Source organism: Saimiri boliviensis, chromosome 3, assembly GCF_048565385.1.
Source record: "Saimiri boliviensis isolate mSaiBol1 chromosome 3, mSaiBol1.pri, whole genome shotgun sequence".
Taxonomy (NCBI): Eukaryota; Metazoa; Chordata; class Mammalia; order Primates; family Cebidae; genus Saimiri; species Saimiri boliviensis.
In genome coordinates, this window is record NC_133451.1 from 134,958,443 (window position 1) to 134,979,248 (window position 20,806).

Consider the following 20,806-nt stretch of genomic DNA (forward strand, 5'->3'; position numbering starts at 1 on the left):
GGCCGCGCGCGGGGCTAGGAAGTGCTCGCTTTGCTGAGACTTTTTATGGCCGTCGAGGGGGCGGAGCCGAAGGCCGTCACACACCCGGAAAGCTCAAGGATTGGGCGCCGCCGGTGCGCAGCGCTCGCGGCGGGGAGGGCGCGGGATCTTGGTTTCTTTTTTCTTTTTCTTTTTTCTTTTTTTTTTTTTTTTTGAGACAGAGTCCCGCTCTGTCGCCCAGGCTTGAAGTGCAGTAGCGCGATCTCGGCTCACTGCAACCTCCGCCTCCCGGGTTCAAAGGAATCTCCTGCCTCAGCCTCCCGGGTAGCTGCGATTACAGGCGCGCAGCACCACACCCCGCTAATTTTTGTATTTTTAGTAGAGACGAGGTTTCACCGTGTTGATCAGACTGGTCTCGAACTCCTGACCTCGTGATCCTACCGCCTCGGCCTCCCAAAGTGCTGGGATTACAGGAGTGAGCCACCGCGTTCGGCCCGTGGTTTCTTTGGAAGCGGGCAGGCTGACTCCCAGCTCCAGGGTTCTGCACAGTGATTCTTTACCGCCGCGGATCCTAGTTGCACTGCTGGCCATTAAGCGGCCTATTTAGGGAGGTAGAGTCCCAAGTTGTGGCAGCACGAAAGGTCCTGCACCTGTCGGGACTGGGGCGCATTCTTGGCACTTCAGGGACGTCTTTGGTGGAAAGTCCTTTTGGGCGAGATTTCTGAGTTGGACTACCACCCTCTACAGGATGGTTATTCGGGACTTCGGCTTACTAAAGAGGTTGCATATACTTGGCAAAGTGCGAGCGCCTCGAATGCCTGCGGATTCTTTCCTGACCGAATCTCTCTCTCTTTTTTTGGACAGAGTCTTGCTCAGTCACTCAGAACCGGAGTGCGGTGGCGCTATCTCAGCTCACTGCAACCTCCGCCTCCCAGGTTCAAGTGATTCTCATGCTTCAGGCTCCCAAGTAACTGGGATTACAGGCATGCTCCACTACGCCAGGCTAATTTTTGTATTTTTAGTAGAGACGGGGTTTCTCCATGTTGGCCAGGCTGGTGTTGGCCAGGCTGGTCTCGAACTCCTGACCTTAAGTGATCTGCCCGTTTTGACCTCCGAAAATGCTGGGATTACCGGCGTGAGACACCGCTCCCGGCCCCTTTTTTCAAATGCCCCAAACCCCCCATGCCTTCAGCCGGCGCGCGGGTTTGTGGCGGGTGGCGGGTGGCGGGTGGGGGGGCGGGGGCGGAGGAGTCGCTACCCGCGAGTCTAGGCCCCTCGCGCCAGCGATTCGAACCCGAAGCCTCTCTGCGCTCCTAGACACCTGTGGCCGTTGAGCACAAAGCTTCCAACGGTCCGCCTGAAAAACGGCGGGGTCCCAACGTCCGCCAGGAAAGCAAGATTCATGTTAAGTTTATTTCTGCGGCTTCAGGGTCACATGGATCCAGCTTCAGTTCACCAACCGAAACTTTGCACCCCTCCCTTTAGATTTATTTTTATTTTTAAAGCATAACCTCACAGAGATGACCAAGGAAGGAGAAGTACTTGAATGAGATGCTGAGTTCTTTGCCCGAGCGCCTAGCAGCCCGATTCCAGCGCATCCTCGAGGGTGGTCCGAGGGAACTGCCGGTTGAGGGAGCTGTTGAAGTGTCGGCCCACGCCAGGCTTGGCACGCGGTGTCCTCACCCCGTGCTGAGTTCCGTGCTAATGCATTATGTAAATGCTTAAATTCTGCAGACAAAGGCCACAATGGAGAGCCTCGGTTGGCTCCACAAAGCAGCCCAGTTTGGGGCTAATAGGTTTCATCAGAGAGCAGATTCTACGCTCGCCTGGGGGAGGGTACTCTGCGGATGATGGATGAAGGAACATTCATCTTACCTGGAAGACGAAGGGAGCCATGGAGACCAGGCGGCGGGAAGGACTGCTCCCCTTTATCCTAGGAGGCCGGACCTTTGCTCCCACCCTCAGTCTGCCGTCAGCGATCTGTCCTCGTCTCCCCGCTTGCCGGACTTTTGTTCATTCACAAACGATTGCGCATCACATTTTAGTCCCAGCAAAGAGGAGAAAACTCCCACAAACGAATCGAAAGAGGAAGGTGGGGAAAGGGAGAGAGCCAGTGGACCCGGAGGTTTTTTTATTTTCCCAGTTTACTCCCAAAATTTAAACAAAAGCTCCCAGGTGGCGAATTGCTGAAACTAATCAGCTCCGCACTGGGCGCTTGCTGGGCTCTAGCAGCACAGCTATCAGCACACTTCTCTAAAACCGGGGGAGTCTGATCCAGACGTTGGTGTGTACGTTAAATGCAGACCGAAGTCAGACTTTGAACTGGCTCCTCTGGTCCAGTTCTGGGAAAGTGCCAATACCAAAGCCTCTGGTGTCACGGGCCAAAGGGCACCTGGAGATCAAAGGAGACGTGGTAATTAGTGGTTTCCGTCCCTGGTGGTCACTAAGGCGGCTTATAATACCTATGACTATGGCCTCCACCTGGGAACTTGCGGGAGACAAAAGCATGGAGAATTGCTTCACAGCTCAACATAGCTACATATCTATAGGTAATTCTTAAACATATATATATATATATATATATATATATATATATATAATGTATACATATGTGTATATATATTATATATATAAAATAATTCATATGGCTTAATGTCTCCAGCTTCAGAGTCACATGGACCCAGATAAAAGAATTCATATGAATTATTTTATGTATATATAAAACATGTATACATACATACATATGTATACATGTTTTATGTATAAAAGAATTACCTATAGACTCTCCATGGCCTTTTCCCCCCGGCGTTTTGGAAGACGCAAGCAATGCCAAGCTGATTTACGTTTCATTTTTCTTTTTCTCCTGGTGGGGTCCATTTTCTGGCCGCCTTCTTGGGAAAGGACATCACTTGACAGAGAAAGGAGGTGAGAGAGATAGGAGGCATGAGTCTTATAGGTTGCTCAAGTGCAGATACCCTGCTGCCTTGGAAATGAATGAGGACGCCCAGTGTCCATAGTTTCTCGAAAGTAATTTTTGCCTCTGATATATAAAGCCAGAACGTTAATGCCATTCAACGAATTTATTTTGCTCAGTGGAACTGCCTGAAAGCAGCCCTCTCCAGCTGCTCTGCGTGCTAAAACTTTGGCTTCCCGCAGCGGCAGCCCCGAAGGAGGCTGTGAAAAGTCTTCATTTGCCTTGTTTCTGAAGTCTTCCCAGACCTCTTATGCAGGAAGCAGTTAGCGATGATTAGACAGCTTTTCAACGGCAAAAATACAGCGTGGAATGAGTTCCTCCTGGCTGGACTTCTCCGCCCTCGAGCCCCTTCGTCCAGGACCGCTGTAAATTTACCTTCCAAAAGGCAGCTTCTCAATGTTATCAAAATCTCTTCTATTTCTGTGGTTGAGAGGTCAGTTTTGAATGGCTCCCTAGAGGCGCACTTCATAAAAATACATTTACACACTGATAGGCTCATGCCCCCAATAATATTTTCCTGCGTGCCTCAATTTTAGCTAAACAAAGGGAAGACTACCGCTTTAGTAGGTGGAAAGGCCCAAGAAATCTAACATTAGTTGTTCTGAATCAAAAGACGTCACATGGACATAGGAGAACTTCCTCTACCACGGCTTGATGGAGAGACCTCTGGTTTCCCGGATCTTAAGAAAGGTGGCTACATTCTATGATAACGTTCTGCGGGCAAACGCCTTAAATACGTGCGAACGGGTCACCGGGTTTGGCCAGAAGATTGAGGAAGAGCCTAGACTTTCCTGGTCAACACTGCGCTCAGCGATTGACTCCCACTTTGGCCACCGCTTCTCCTACCCGCCTGCAGAAGGACAAACAACAGTTACAGTGTCCCCGCCGGCTGGACGGCCCCTGGGCCAGCGCCCTCAGGCCCACGTCCATTTCTCCCAGTAGTGCACACAGGCCAAGCAAGACTTGCCTGGGTCTCAGCGCAGAAGAGGCCGAAATTGAGGCTCGCAGGGACCCCCTTACTTCCGGACCTCATCTTCCCACCGGCTACCTCACCGCAGGTCCCTGTAGAGTCTCCGCTCTCAAGAACTAGGACACGAAAAAGGTGCAGAGTTCCGCAGAAGTCTAACCCTGAAAGGCTAACAGATTTGCCACCAGCAGGCTTCTTATCTCTGGATCCTCCCTGCTCCTCAGAGAAGTCTTTGGCTGGAAGATATGATCACAGTATTAGAAATAATAATAACCAATATTTAATGTGTCCTTGTGCTTTCTGTGTTCTAGGCATGGAACTACCGTTTTCTTATTTAATCCTCATAACCCTATGAGGTATTACCTCCATTTGACACAGGAAGAAATTGAGGCTTATAACTTTGTCAAGCCACTGTGCTAATGTGTGGGGATCAGGACTCAACGACAGGTCTCTTTTGCCTCAGGTCCTTTACCATCACTGGGAAGGCCTGCCTGTCCATGAGTCTAACCATCCATCACCCATCATTTATTGAATGCCTGCTATATGGCAGGTGCTATGACCAACCCTAGAGGTTCAGTAAAACAGCTCACCCTAAACTTAGATCCCACACTTTCTTTGTAATCTGAAATTAATTTCCCCTCTTCTCTCATGCCATGAGGTCTAATTTTTAACATCATTTTACTGGGATAGTGAGACTAGAGCTGGTAAAGGTTCTGATTAATAGCATGCCCTCACTAGGAAGGCTACAAAATCCTACACCCTCTTTAGACACATGAATCTGGCGTGGGGAAGTTCAATGTCTTACCCAAGGGCACAGAAGGGCAGAGCCAGGAGTAGAATCTAGGCCCGGTGTTCCAGACTTCATATGTCAGATTATTTTTTACTTGAGCCCTAGGCCTGATAAATGTGGTTTTCTGAACTGCATGTTTTAAAATTCTTGTCCTTCTTAAGGATTATTTTTGTTGTTCTTGGATTTTTTTTTTTAGATTACTAAATCACTGGGCTATAAATAATGATAATCTTAACATTTGTTTTCTTCTTAGCTATCCATCTATTTTCGGTTCTTTTACAAATGCCCAGGTCTGGTCTCCTGGACATAAATAGGGGCCCTAACTAGCTAACTCCAAGGGTGTGGGGAAGACAAACATGTTTGTGAACTTTGTTCTGGCAGCAGAGGAAAAGAAGCAGACACTTCTCCATGGAGCCTCCTAACTCAGTGCTATATGTAGTGTTAGGCCAATAGAGATCAATTACCCCCTGAGAGGAGATTTTCCCTGGCTTCCTTCCTGGTGACTAGCACCTTATTATGAGGACCACACTTTAGCCTATTGTCTTTAGAAAGATTAAAAGCTGTAGCTTTAGTTGGTGGTTCTGGTTGTTGTCGTGGATGCTGTTTTGTTGTTTTTGTTTGCCAACCACAAAATAAGAACATTGAACAAAACAAAGAATTTGCATTTAGCATTATGAAGACCGCTAGCTCCAATTAATATAGCTTAATTTAAAATTAACAACAGGTTGAGGCAGCTGTGCTGCAGAGGAAGGAGGCAGAAAGGCAGAAATCCTGAGTTAAGAGCCTGGACATGCCATTTACAAGGAAATAAACGCAAAGTCACTTGCCATCTCTGAGCCTCGATTCCACTTTCTAAAGTGGAAATAATATTCCAGAGGACTGTTTTGAGAATTAAACAGAATCAAATATATTGCAGCATTGTATGAAAATTCATACTATGATGCATCATCTGTAATATTTGTATTAAGCAAAGTAAGCAGAGGGGCGTTTCCATTTCTTCTTTAACAGCACAGTCATCCAAGAACGCATTGAAGATAAAGGACACACTTTTACTTACAGACCCCTTTTGAGGACTGGCACAGAGCCACAGAGGTGAGCAGAAAGCAGGCAAGCATTTTGGAGTTGAGTAAAATGGACACAGACAGTCAGTAGGCAGCCGGCACACGGAGACTCACACTCAGGAAATTTGGGAGCTTTCTCAGAGCTCAGCTCCTCCAGCTGTTCACCAATGAAGTGGTTTATAATCATAAAAACAAAGACTAAAACCTGTCATTTGTTCAAAAATGCCTCTCACAAAGCAGAAAATGCCCCAAATGTCTATTTCAGAAATGCTAAAATGTTATCAAGAAATGAGTAAAACTTTTGATATTACACAAAACATAAAGCATATTTCACTTTCAAATATAAACAGTAAACCACAAGCCATGTTACTTCCTAATCACTTGGAGGAAAGATAGCAAGCACTTTATAAATTAATCTTGTTTCCTTTTGATCCTAGTTTATCATTATGAGGCAATAAATACGGATATTGGATGACCCAAGATTGTTAACAAAAGGAGATATCACTAGAGCCTTTGGCTACATATTCAGAAGACAGCTGCAGTGCCACTGTATTCATACAGGAAATGCACTGGAAATTTGGGTATTGCTATCCTCCAACAGAGCAGCATTGAGAAGCATCAGTACTTTCAAGTACCAGAACAGCAATGAATTCTGTTATTATATTTCAAAACTCCTAAATAGGTAGACATTCTAAAGACATAAAGACAAATAACTTTTAGTATCATGCTTCGCTGAAATACTCATATCTGATGCTCTGTGAGGTTGCTGACTCTCTTGAGGCCTCAGTGACCACCTGTGTGCCGTGTCCTGCCTGCGCTAGACTGGAATGAAATGCTCTTTAAACCCCTCCAAGGGTTCATGGGGCACCGGCCTACAAAAGTCAAATTACTCAGGCCCTTAAGAGTGTCTTAACTGCTAGTCAATTTTCAGGGGAGTACTTATGAGAAAAAGAAGATAAATCACTGGTCTAGTATTTAGAAAACCTAATAGGATCCATAATACCTGCTTTAAAATGCAAAAAGAAATCACTTGTACTGCTGTAAAGCAGTAATTTCATAAGAAAACAAGAAGAGATTGAGCAGGAGTTTGGCAGCAATTGGTGTTGAAAATCAATGGCTCATTTGATAACGTACCTTCAATTGCAGAGAAATTATAAGTGACATAGTCACACTAGCTCATCAATGATTTGTAGCAATACTTATTATTGGTATGCTTTTTGAAAATATAATGTCTCTTTTTTATGCAGTCAACAAACATGAAAAAAAGCTCAGCATCACTGGTCATTAGAGAAATGCAAATCAAAACCACATTGAGATACCATCTCATGCCAGTTAGAATGGTTATCATTTAAAAAAATCAAGAGAAAAATTGCCTGATTTTTACATCAGGAAACAGATGCTGGAGAGGATGTGAATAAAATAGGAACACTTTTATACGGTTGGTGGGAGTGTAAATTAGTTCAACCATTGTGGAAGGCAGTGTGGCAATTCCTCAAGGATCTAGAACTAGAAATACCATTTAACTCAGCAACCCCGTTACAGAGTATATACCCTAAGGAATATAAAATATTCAGTTACAAAGATACATGCACATATGTGTTTATTGCAGCACTGTTTAGAATAGTAAAGACTTGGAACCAACCCAAATACTCATCAGTGGTAGACTGGATAAAGAAAATGTGGCACACATAAATAATGGAATACTATGCAGCCATAAAAAAAGGATGCATTCATGTCCTTTGCAGGGACATGGGTGAAGCTGGAAACCATCATTGTCAGCAAACTGACACAAGAACAGAAACCAAACACTGCATGCTCTTACTCACAAGTGGGAGTTGAACAATTAGAACACATCACACAGGGAGGGGAACATCACACACTGGAGCCTATTGGAGGGTGGGGGACTAGGGGTAGGATAGCAGTGGGTGGGAGGATTGGAGAGGACCCACATTAGGAGAAATACCTAATGTAGATGATGGCGGGATGGATGCAGCAAACCACCATGGCACATGTATACCTATATAACAAACATGCAAGTTCTGCACGTGTACCCCAAAACTTATAGTAAAATATATATATATATATATAATGTCTCTTTAATATCTAAAGTTAATTTGAAGGGGATCAGTGTATCATTCTGGTCTTTTGTAGTTACATTTACTTTTTAAAAACTCTTTAAATATTTTAGTTGAAAACTAACAATTGTACAGTATCATGGGATGCATAGTGATGTTTTGATACTATGTTTTGATATAGTGATCAGATCAGAGTAATTAGCATATCCATCATCTCAAACATTTATCATTTATTTATGTTGACAACACTCAACATCCTCCTTCTACCTACTCGAAACTAGATATTATTATTGTTAACTATAGTCATCCTATGACTAAAAATTTAATGTAGTTCAAGTGAAGCTGATTCATACCTAAAAGGCTCATGTAACTACAAAAAATGAATTTTTGTCTCCAACTTCTTAATTGGGAGAACTCCAAGTGAGCAACTCTGTCTTAAGAACCAAGCTGCCTGTGTTTGCCTCTGTAGGCACAAACTGCATGCTTGACTTAAGTACACTTATTTTATTCTGATTGCCCTCAATAATGGCTGGCCTTTAAGTCATACATAAAATTACTTTCATTTTATTAGCATCCAGACTTTACCCATAAAGAATGTGAGTTGAACTAAAATTGGATCACATGGGATTAATTTTTTAAAATTCAGTAATCTTTTTCTCTTTCTTTCTTTCTTTCTTTCTTTTTTTTTTTTTTGAGACAGAGTCTCACTCTGTTGCCCAGGCTAGAGTTCAGTGGTGGGATGTTGGCTCACTGCAACCCCTGCCTCCCAGATTCAAGTGATTCTCCTGCCTCAGCTTCCCGAGTAGCTGGGACTACAGTTACGCACCACCACACCTGGCTAATTTTTGTATTTTTAGTTGAGTCAGGGTTTCACTGTGTTAGCCAGTATGGTCTTGATCACCTAATCCGGTGATCCATCCACCTTGGCTCCCAAAGTGCTGGGATTACAGGCATGAGCCACTGTGCCCAGCCAGTAACCTTTTTCTTTAAAGATAAATTTAAAATCTAAAAAGTTTTTTTTTAATCTACATAGCAGTTTAAATCAGAAATCACAGGGCTTTTCATGTTCAATTAGTTTAACTTTCAAAAATAATAATCCAGAATATTTGCCCTTTGGTCATAATTATTTTATGCTGTAACATATACTACACTTATTCTTTTTCATCTGTCATTCTTTTATCTCATTTAATTCTCGGGTGTTGGAATCTGGAAGAGAAGGCTCTCGTTTTTTTTGTAATATCCTCTAAGGATATTGTATTAATCCATCTTCACACCGCTGATTGACATACCCAAAGCTGGGCAATTTACCAAAGAAAGAGGTTTAATTGAACTTACAGTTCCACCTGGCTGGGAAGCCTCACAATCATGGCGTAAGGCAAGAAGGAGCAAGTCATGTCTTACATGGATGGCAGCAAGCAAAGAAAGAGCTTGTGCAGGAGAACTACTCTTTTTAAAACCATCAGATCTCATAAGACTTATTCACTATCATGAGAACAGCATGGAAAAGACTTTCCCCCAAGATTCAGTTATCTCCCACTGGGTCCCTCCCACAACACATGGGAATTCAAGATGAGATTTGGGTGGGGACACAGCCAACCCATATCAGACATCATTATGACTGGTTCTAATCCTTAGGGGCCAAATGGCATCTAAAAAAATCAGCTCTAAATGCAGTAGAACCTGGGAAATTAGGCTCACAATCAGCATGGAGAGTGACCTGGGGTCTCTTAGATCATGAGTTTCATCTAATTGCTCCCACAGAAGAGCAAGTAACCTAACCAATAATGCTGTGAACTGCAGGGTGCCAGGACACACTCAGCAGGTCCCTACCAATAGAGGTGTCTCTAGAGGGTAACCCTGGGACCAGGCTCAAAGTTTTAGCCAGACTTACACATCCTCCACATTGTTATTAGATTTCCTCCTTTTAGTCCTGTATCACACAGAATATTGGCAAAATCTACTTTGTGATCAGTTGAACTCTTCATGCCCTCGTCTACTCATCATAGAAAAGGCAATAGATAGTATCCATTACTTCCCTGCTGGTGACTCTCCTTGACTCTTCAGCTTCTGAACCTTCCTGGAATTCAATCTAGTGATAGCTGTAGATGGTCATTCTCACATCTCACTGCCAAGTCCAATATAAGATGACAAAGTCCAAACTCTCTGTTTCCTTAAATTACGTCTCCTCCTACATTTTTTTTTTTACTTTTTTGAAAGGGACTGGATTTTCTTGTATGTCTTTTAGAGCTGCACCATTTGGTTTCCAAATAACAATTTGTTTTTTATCTTTTTTTAAAAAAATAAGTGGTGCTTAATTATAATTTAACCAAGTATTCTGCTTTATAGGCTAAAGGATAGAAATTTTGAAGATTTCTCTCCACTTGTTTATGTATCCTCCAGCGTAAAATGTCTAGCAGGAGTTTATTCTTTTTTCAGAAAACCAAATTCAAGAAGAATTACTCTTTATTAAGAGTACTTATTGATATTACAAAAGAAAGATTAATTGCCAAGAAGCTTTTTTAGTAATGTGCTTAATTAGAAACGTGACTTTATATAACTCATTTTAGCAATATTATCTAGAAATGCATCTTCCTTGAGTAAAGCAACATATTCATAAGAGTGAATTCTGAGTTGACAGTAGGCATTCAATAAAGTTCTCACTTACACTTTTATCCAACAATTATATTGTAAGTTACATTTATTTGGATTAGTTGAGAATTTTAACTTTATTGGCTTATATTCTAAAATTATTCCTATTTAAAATTTAGATGTATTACCTTGGGTAAAGAGTCATCTCTCTGAGTGATCCTCAAAGCCCCTTTTGACTCAAAAATTCTACACTTCTTTGAGAAAGTCGAAAGCAATACATATTTTATTTAACTATTTTAAAATTACAAATTACATATAAACTTTGTATCAGTAAAACATTCCCGTACTTACATAGCCGAATAGATTTCAGTGTACTGACATATTTATCTGTTCCTGAAAATACATGTGCTGTTGCTACCAAATAAGGAAGACAAAGGGGTAGGCTGGGGCTGCACACTATGAATGGAAGCAGTGTGGAGTGATGGTTAAGAATGTCCACTCTGTAGCCAACTTGCCTGGGTTCAAATCCTGGCTCTTCTACTTCCTAGTTTTGTGACCTTGACCAAGTCACTTAACTACTCTGTCTCAGTTACCTCCTCTCTCAGGTAAGAATGATGATAAAGATGATCCCTACCTTGTAAGGTTGTTGCAAGGATTACATGAATTAATATGCATATATTACTTAAAAGCAGCACCTGGTAAGAACTCAAGAAAGGATAGCTATGTAATATTTTTCTTCTGGAATACATACCGCTATCTATTCCTTGCCTATAACTCTCATGTAAATTTGCAAAAGGTGGCAAAGAGCCATAGGGCAGTAGAAAATTCTGCAAATGGGGAAGGGAGAATTCTAGTCTTGAATCCACTTCAACAGGTATTTATTGAACATTTAGTCTCAAGTTCCATGTGGACATTCCAAACACAGCAATGAATGAGATATAGTCTCCTCCCTAATGGAACACAGAGCCTGGTAAGGAGGAAACAGACCTGAATAAACTTTCGTAATTCTGTGTGATGTGTTGGAAAAGCATCATGCACTAAAGGTGAGCGATTCATTCTACTTGGGGCAGGGAACGCGAGAGAGTAAGTACCTCCTAAGCAGTACCAAGAGGCGTCAGAGTTTGTTAGATCCACAGGTGGAGGTTGGTGGGTACCAAGAGGCCAGGCAAAGGAAGTAGCATGAACAAAGATGAGATTTAAATGGTGCAGCTCGACTAGAATACAAGGTTTATACCTCTCTAAGGGAAGAGGTCAGAGCCACACTGGGGAGCTACTGGGACCCAGGTTGTGAAGGGCCTCCTATGCCATCTGGGGAACTTAGACTTTATTCTGCAGGTAGCTGATAGCCATGAGAGGCATTCAAGAAGGGGAATGATGTGATCCAAGGCAACTGTGGAGCAGAGACCAATTAGAAGGCCACTTAGTGATACAGGGAAGAAATGAAAAGGGGCCAGGTTAAGGTAATGGAAACAGATGGAGGGGCATGGAAAAACGTTAAAGATATTTTTGGTGACCAACTGGATATAGCGGTGGTGGCAGAAGTTGGAAGAATAAAATGAAACTAGGGATGACTCTGGGCAAAGAGTGATGAGAAAAAAACCTGCTTTTCGAGCCGGGCGCGGTGGCTCAAGCCTGTAATCCCAGCACTTTGGGAGGCCGAGGCGGGTGGATCACAAGGTCAAGAGACCGAGATCATCCCGGTCAACTTGGTGAAACCCCGTCTCTACTAAAAATACAAAAAATTAGCTGGGCATGATGGCTCGTGCCTGTAATCCCAGCTACTCAGGAGGCTGAGGCAGGAGAATTGCCTGAACCCAGGAGGCGGAGGTTGCGGTGAGCCGAGATTGTGCCATTGCACTCCAGCCTGGGTAACAAGAGCGAAACTCCGTCTCAAAACAAACAAACAAACAAACAAAAAAACCCCTGCTTTTCCTCCTACCTTCATAATGATGAGGAAGGTAGGAGGAAAAGCAGGTTTACGGCAAGAACAAATGAGTTCACTCTTGGACATATTGAGCTTCAAGAGTCTATGGCTTTTCAAATTGGGGTGTTAAGTAGGTGGATACATAGATTAAACAAGATCTCGGGCGAGAAGTCTGGCCATAAGATACAGATTTAGGAGTCAGAAGTGTGTGGGTGCTACTACTGTGGAGTAGACAAAACTGCCCAGGGCTAACACATAGAATGTGGTGAGAAGGCAGCCAGGATGGAGCCCTGCATAAAGGGAAGGCAGCACTAAAGAGTCAGCCAAGATGCTGGGAAGGAAAGAGAGGTAGGACATGGCCAGGCTGAACAAAGTCTCATTAGGAGAGACGTGTTCAGTCGTGTCAAACACAGAGCAGTTAGCAAGAGCATAGAGAGACCATTTGATTAGGCAATAAGCAAGGCACTAGAGTGAAAATAGTTTCATAAGTGCCTGACTGCTGAGGGTGCAGGAAAGAAAATGAGAAATGGAGGATCAAATGAAAAGTTTTTTATTGTTTTTGCTCTTTCAATGTTCACTTTTTAAATTCTTTATTTTTTTATCACTATTTTTTTTTGAGATGGGGTCTCTCCCTGTTGTCCAGTCTGGAGTGCAGTGGCATGATCTCAGCTCACTGCAGCCTCAACCTCCCAGGCTCAGGTGATCCTCCCACCTCAGCCTTCCAAGTAGATGGGACTACAGGCATGCATAACCAGCTCTTTTTTTTTTTTTTTTTTTTTCTTTTGTAGAGACAGGATTTACTATGTTGCCCCAGCTGAGCACAAACTCCTGAGCTCAAGCCATTCTCCCGCCTTTGGCCTCTCAAAGAGCTGGGAAGTGTTACAGGTGTGAGCCACCACACCTGGCCTGCTTTTAATTTTTAAATTTGTTTTAAATGGAGAACACAGGAGGATATTTGTATATAAAAGGAGAATTAGGGACAGGAAAAACACAGTGAAATAGACAGACAGAAGACAGACAGATAGATAGGTATATTAGATAGATAGATAGATGATAGATAGATAGATAGATAGATAGATAGATAGATAGATAGATAGATAGATAAACTGACGGATATCAGTTGGGAAGCCATGGGATCAAAACTGCAGAGGGAACTGGTGAGGAAGAACCTCTGTTGCTCTGAGACAGCAAAGGAAGAAGGAGATTAAGAAGTGTAGCTCCAGAAACATTTGGAAGTAAAGTTAAAAAGAGTTGGTTCTCACCCACTTTAGTTTGTACAATAGATTCTGAAGAATTAAAATCTGAAACCCAACCAGTTGGTGAGGTCATCTACCAGTCCATGAAGATGCCTCAAGGCTTGATGTGACCAGGGAATTTATGGAAGTTATTGGTGTGTAATAAATTGACAGAGTGACAGTAGTAGGTCATTTGCTTGTATTACAATTTTCATGAAAAGTAAGTTTTGAATTATATTCCTATTTACAGTGTTAATATTTGTAGAAAATGTTACATACATGTTTCCAAAAGTTTGATCTTTCTTTCTCCTCATTTGTTATAACAGTAGATTCTCCCTTAGTGATTTCAAACTTCAGTATCAAACTAGGCATGGTGGAGTGCCTTGTGGTGGGGTGCTGATCAGAGAATCATATTAACAATAGATGCTAGGAAAAATTAGGCTCAGAGTAATTTACTAAAATTTGTAATCACATTTTTATTGCATAAAATCACTATAATATCACTATTATAGTACGTACTACAGAACAAAAAATGTGTGTAGTTAATTAAAAGTGGTTAAATGTTTTCCTCTGGGCTAAAATGTGAAAAGTTTTATAGCAAACCTTGAATTTAATTTGAGCTCAAAGTATTAAGTCACCGAACCATTAATTTTTTAAACTCCGACTGAGAAGGATAAAATATTCAGATTTCTCTCTTTCTCCAAATTTAGTACAAGAATCTTATGCAAGTGTTAAAATTGTGTAAGTAATTGTTAGATTGCGTCTTTGAATGTGAACTTAATTTATAATGTAAGCTTATACATGCAAATTGCTTGTAGTAGATAGTAAGATGTCTACATATTTAAAAAGATGAATAAGATACTCTTAAATGAGGAAAAGAATAGTTCAGCTTGGATTTGAGCATCAGAGAAGGATCCTCTAAAAGTGAATATATTAAACAAATCACAGTTTATCAAAGTTTTTAAGTATATGCTTTACAGAAAAAAGGACATCTTCATCAAGTGCCTATATATATATATATATATATATATATATATATATATATATATGTCTCTATATATATCAGTCTCTCTATATACTAGGCATTTGATTAAGATATTATTTTATGTATATATAGTATTCTTGTCTCATAAATATTTGGTGAGATGGTAGGTCTACATTTGTTAAAAATTACTCACTCCCTTCACACTCCAATGACCACATTGTTAATGCTGGTATTTAGTCTATTATGCTGGTGTTTATTTATCTGCCTATTTCCTGTATTCTTTTATCTGGGATTCAATAATGACTTTAAATCAGAAATATCTTTGATATCTTCGATCTGGAAGTCCAGAATCATTTGCCCAATACTTTGCTTTGTTGCACAAAATAGAACATTACTGGGTGTTTTGAGCGTTCTATTATTAGAATTATTACCTTTCAGGTCACACATTTTTTAACAGTGACTCTTATTAAAGTGCTTTGGGTAAAGGACGTTTTATTTGATAGAACGATAATAAGTACATTTCAAAAATGCATACTAAGGAACAGTAAAATGTATTATTTCGTAAACAAATTCCATGTGGAAAAAAACTTTAAAAAATTAATGTGTGTAAAAAGAAGTAGTTCCTGAATTAGAAACTTCATTTACAGGAATGAACTAGTTGCAAGAAAATGAAAAAACTAAGGATCACCACAAACAGGGCAAAATAAACAAACATCAAGTAAATTGAACATATAAAGGAACTGAAAAATGTATATATATTTTGCTTGTGATTCACTTCATAATCTTCTGCAGTAATATCTTCTCCTGCTTGTGATCCAACCAAATTTTAATGTCATCAATGATGCCTGCAGTTTATCTGCTGAAACAAGAAGCAGAGTTGAAGAATGTGAGTTGTTTCAATAAACTTTATAATTATTTCCTAATCAAACGATGATAGCTTAAAATGATTTCATGATCCTTAGATGATTCAAATAATAGATTGAGAGCAGAACCACAGAAGAGCTGAACTGAGAATATCTTGGGTAGTTCTGGACTTTAAGATCTTAATTGAATAAAATTATTTCAGAGGTTTTTTATGTGTTTAATTTGAGATACTGATAAAGTATGTAATGTGGAAAGACATATGAGAGAGATAGAGGAGTATAAAGTACACTCATTTTTAAAAATTTAATTTAAGGCAAGTTCTGAGAATGTTTTTCATACATTAGGTGCCTAAGAATCACTTTAGGGAGCTTACTTAAAAAGCAGATTCCTGGGTCCCACAATCAGTTTCCAATGGAGTAGGTCTGGGGTGGAGCCCAGAATCTTCATTCGAATAAGCACCCCGTTGATTCTGAGGCAGGTAGCCCCCACACTTGGAGAACCACTGTTACTGATGCTGGTTCTTACAGTTTTGCCAAACCTCAGGTCATTGCCACAAGGTAATGGGGCCCAGTGAGATTAATGGTAGAATCCTGAAGGTAAGGTAGTCCCCCCGACACGTACATGAGAACCTAAGAGATACTCCTACTAAATAAAATATTGTTCTTACACATTTATTAAAAATTATATAGCCACCACTGATTGTCAATTATGATTAAGAAAAGCTAAATTTAGCAAGGTTACATAATAATTTGCAAATTTTAAGGCTAAGTGATACAACGGACTGAGCTAAAGTACTTTTATTTCCTTCTTAGGATGACCCAGGCATGTGTCAACCCAATTGCATAGTATCTGACTTTAGCTGATTCTAGACCATATAATAACAAGATAATAACTTTCTTTGCCTCAAATAATGCTTTGTCTTAATCTACAGCATACTAAATACTCTAGCTTTAAAATTAAGTCATTTATGAGCACACACACAGACACACACGTGAACTTAAATGTGAAAACACTATGTTTTCTCTTGTGCTCTATGATATTCAAACCATTTAAAATGACAGTCATCAAAATAAAAACAAGTATGTTTCACTAAGAGGCTACCAAAAATGGCTTCACTTCTATTTTATCCCTAATTCTGTACTCTGTGTTAATAATGAGTTCTGTGTTGTAATGCATATACCTATGGTCCTATTTTATAGAATGTGTTGATAACAGCCTGATATCAACAACACACGAAAGAAAAAATACGGAATAGAAAATGTCCAATGCTTAAATGCTCACCTGTGGATGACTTCTCAGTGATGCAGTGCATCCGGCATCAAGGGGATTTTTCAAAACAAAGTTTAGTGCATATATTCCTGGCAATTCATATCTACAGAAGAAAAGATTAATTAGAACACATTCTACCCAGTACAAGGACTGTTAAAGAATTATATATCTCTGAGTAAACCCCACAACTCAGCCTTATGATGGCTGAGCATGGTGGCTCACGCCTGTAATTCAAACACTTTGGAGGCCAAGGGGGGCGGATCACCTGAGGTTGAGAGTTCAAGACCAGCCTGACCAACATGGTGAAACCTCGTCTTAAAAAAAAAAATTAAGCTAGGAGATTTACCTGTAAATATGTGTATAAATAGACATTTTACCTAAGAATGCAATGAGTCAAACAGCAAAGTCAAATTCACCAGTTGTTTTCCTCTTTCCTTTTAATTTTGACATCATTTCAGATGATCCACAGCATTTGCAACAATTGTGTCAGGAATTCTCATATATTCTTTACCCAGATTTTCCAAATCTTGTTTTATTCTTCCTTTTATGTGTATGTGCACACGTCTATATACATATACAAATATTGTTTTTTTCTGAGCGATTTGAGAAACAGTCTGTTATAATACCTCTTTATCCTTACATTTTTCAATATATGTTTTCTAAAAGTAAAAATATTCTCTTACATATCATAGTACAATTATCAAAATCAGAACATTTAACATGTATACAATTACCTAATCTATAGGCTTATTCAGAATTTGCCAACTATCCCAGTAATGTCCTTTAAAGCAAAAGCAAATTATAAATTATGCATTGCAGTCAGTTGCTATGTCTTGCTAGTCTCCTTTGATGCAGAAAGATTAATTAATCAATCTGTCTTTCTTTTATGACATTGACATTTGGGGGAATACAGGCATGCTGTTTTGTAGAATATCCACCAATTTGTATTTGTCTCATATTTCCTCATGATTAGATCCAGGTTGAGAAGTTTGGGCAGGAATGTCACAGGAGTGATGGTGTTCCATTTTCAATGCATCATATCAGTAGGCAAGTGATGTTGATTCATCCCTGACATCTGGAATCTGAGAATGCCACCGTAACCTTGGTGTTGCTAGGAGATACACTGGCACTCACAGCTGAGACTTGAAGTTCTTCTGTTGAACATAAACTATTTACCAGAACACCAGTCAGGCTCCGTTTTATTGAACCAGAGCAATCAGTCAAGGCCACTCTGACCTTGTGACAAGACCATTTGTTATCAAGTCTGAACATAGACAAAACCATAAACATTGTCATCATTATTCAAATAACTAATCATTCCTCGATCCTGGCTAATATGTATGCCCATGGCTTCTTTACCAATTACAGCTCTAGTTTCAGTTTGGTCTTCCTTACTTCTTTATTAGATTTAATAAGCTATTCAACCACAGAATTATCCCTGCTTCTTGAGAGCATCCAATCCAGAACTTCTTTAAATCCTCCACAAAATTGTCTAACACAAGCCCAAATCCTCTAAGTCCTTTCTAACACCATCTTACGGAGATGTCCTTGTGGTTTCTCATGAGGTACATTTTCTGTCACTAAAATAATTAATAACTCATCTTGTTCAACTACAGGTGGATGTGTTCCTGGTGGTCTAGGCCACAAGGCATTGATGCTAGTGATCATAATATTGATCAATTGGTTAAAATATGTCTGCTAGGTTTACACAATGCAAAGTTACTATTTTCCTTTTGTAATTAATGCTTCTTGTGGGGCAATACTTTGAGACCATGTGAATATCCTGGTACCCCTCAAAGTTTCTACCATTAGTTTTAGCATTGATAATTCTTGTCTGAATCAGTTATGATGATGATGATGATTGCCAAATGATAATTATTCTAGTCATTCTTTCTACAGTAAGGAGTTATATTTCTATCATAAGAAAGAGGTTTCTATTCTCTCCTGCCTGTTAATATTGCTGTGGACTTCATTGTATTATTTTATTCTAAGGATTAGATTCATTAATATTTTTATTTATTTTGATGATCAGATTGTTCCATTTTCTCCTGTGAAAGTTCCTTCAGGCTGGATGTGTGTTCTTCTGACTTGTCCCTACCATTCTATTTTTGTGTGTTTGTTTGTTTGTTTTAGAGACAGGGTCTCTGTCGTGCAGTGGCCTGATCACAGCTCACTGCAGCCTTGAACTCTTGAGCTGAAGCAGTCTTTCTGCTTCTGCCTCCCAAGTAGCTGCACCTGGCTAATTATCTTATTTTTCTAGAGATGGGAGTCTCGTTTTGTTGCCCAGGCTGGTCTCGAACTCCTGGCTTTGAGAAATCCTCTCACTGGCCTTTCAAAGTGCTGGAATTACAGGCCCGAGCTAATGCACCTACCATTCTTTGAGCACTTCTTTGCTTGCTGCCAGCATAAAATGTTCCAGGCTCATCTTGTTCTTTCCCAACCCCAATCCTACCATCAACAATTGTACAAGGGCAAACAATGCAGACCGGGTTCCTTTTAGTGTATAGAATTGTATTTAGAAATAAAATCTGGACACTTGGTGTGTCATTGCTAGTGGGGTGCCATTTCTTCTATATTCTTTTGGCAGACAGAAGTAGAAAATAGCTTTATGACATACAAACACACATATGCATACATGCATGCATACATTTATATCTATTTCCGTGTTTATCACATGGAAACTCATGGTTTATTAGAGTTATTATTAAACCATGAGTTTATCCAATACCTGTAATCTAACCCCACATAGGTCCTTCTAGAGCTGGAAGGCATTTTAAGTATACACACATATCATGAATGAGAGGCAAAAAAACATGTTTCCAACAATGGTAGCTTTAATTGAAGAGCGTTTTACAAGACTGAAGAGCATTTTCCAGGTATTAGCATGGGCCCTAAGGACTTGTGTGTCTAGTACTATCTATTGGCAATTCCTTTTTATAAAGCCCTGCCTACTGTTTAGCAATAGTTTCTTCCAAACATATTCCTCAAAGTTAGAGATCAACCCTTTATTGGCAATGGGCTTCCACCAATCTTAAATTGATTTTTGCTCACTGTTTCACTGACAATCAGTTTGAAGAAGTCTTAAGTCATGGTAAAACTTGCATTTTAACATACAGAAACTTTTTGTTTTCTTTGCTACAGTTGCAGCACTATCACTAGCACTCTGCTGTCAGTCTTAGAATTCAAAGCTGTTTGCCAGGATACAAAGTTGGTGGTAGAAAACGAGAAGTCTGCACATAGCATATTAATCATGAGAGTGGTAGCAGGGTAGATTTTTTTTCTCCAAAATTGTTTGTCTTCACTCTGAATTATCCTTTGATCATAGACTAAACTGGATACCACAAAGTATGCACCAAAGTCACAATATCTCAATAGAGGGCTCATGAAAGTATTGATAGGAAGATTCACTAATGACCACAAGACAAAATTATTTTATGCCTTCTGTTCAGTGCTCACTGCACTTATACCATGAGAAAAAATACGTGTATACATACACACATACACACACACATTAGCAGTATGACCTAATGTACTTTTTAAAAAATTTATTTATTGTATTTTTTGAGACAGGGTCTCACTCTGTCATCCAGGCTGGAGTGCATTGTTGCGATCATGGCTCACTGCAGCCTCGACCTCACGGACTCAAGAGATCTTCCCACCTCAGCCTCCTGAGTATCTGGGAACACAGATGTGTGCCACCATGGCTGGCTGAATTTTTAATTTTTTGTAGGGACAGGGTCTTCTTATGGTGACAGGTTGGTCTTAAACTCCTGGGCTTAAGCAATCCTCCCGCCTTGGCCTCCCAAAGTGTTGGGCCACCACGCCCAGCTTTATTATTATTTTTCACCAAACAACTTTAATTTATTACCTCAATATATAACGTGAAGCCTATAATCTCTTGAAATTCTCACCTAACTCTTGTAAAGAGCTGAGTCTACACTTTCAGTCTTCATCATCAGGAAGGATACCTAATTCTTCACCTGTCCACTTCATCTGGGAAGGCTCTGGATATACAAAGTGACCCAGCACAGCATCTGAGTCATGACAAAAGCATCAGAGAATCCAGATCCACATGGTTGCATTGAAGACCTTTG

General features: G+C 40.3%; 1 long non-coding RNA gene across 2 annotated transcripts in view; it reads right to left on the minus strand.

Moving 5' to 3' along the window:
• Positions 1 to 14,701: 14,701 nt before the first annotated feature.
• LOC141584053 (uncharacterized) overlaps positions 14,702 to 20,806 on the minus strand; it is a 113,967-nt gene continuing 107,862 nt past the window's right edge. For both annotated transcript variants that reach the window (XR_012516970.1, XR_012516969.1), the window contains exons 5-6: positions 16,725 to 16,815; positions 14,702 to 15,438 (exon numbers count right to left, since the gene is read on the minus strand). This is a non-coding gene — a long non-coding RNA (uncharacterized LOC141584053). The remainder of the gene's footprint in view (positions 15,439 to 16,724; positions 16,816 to 20,806) is intronic.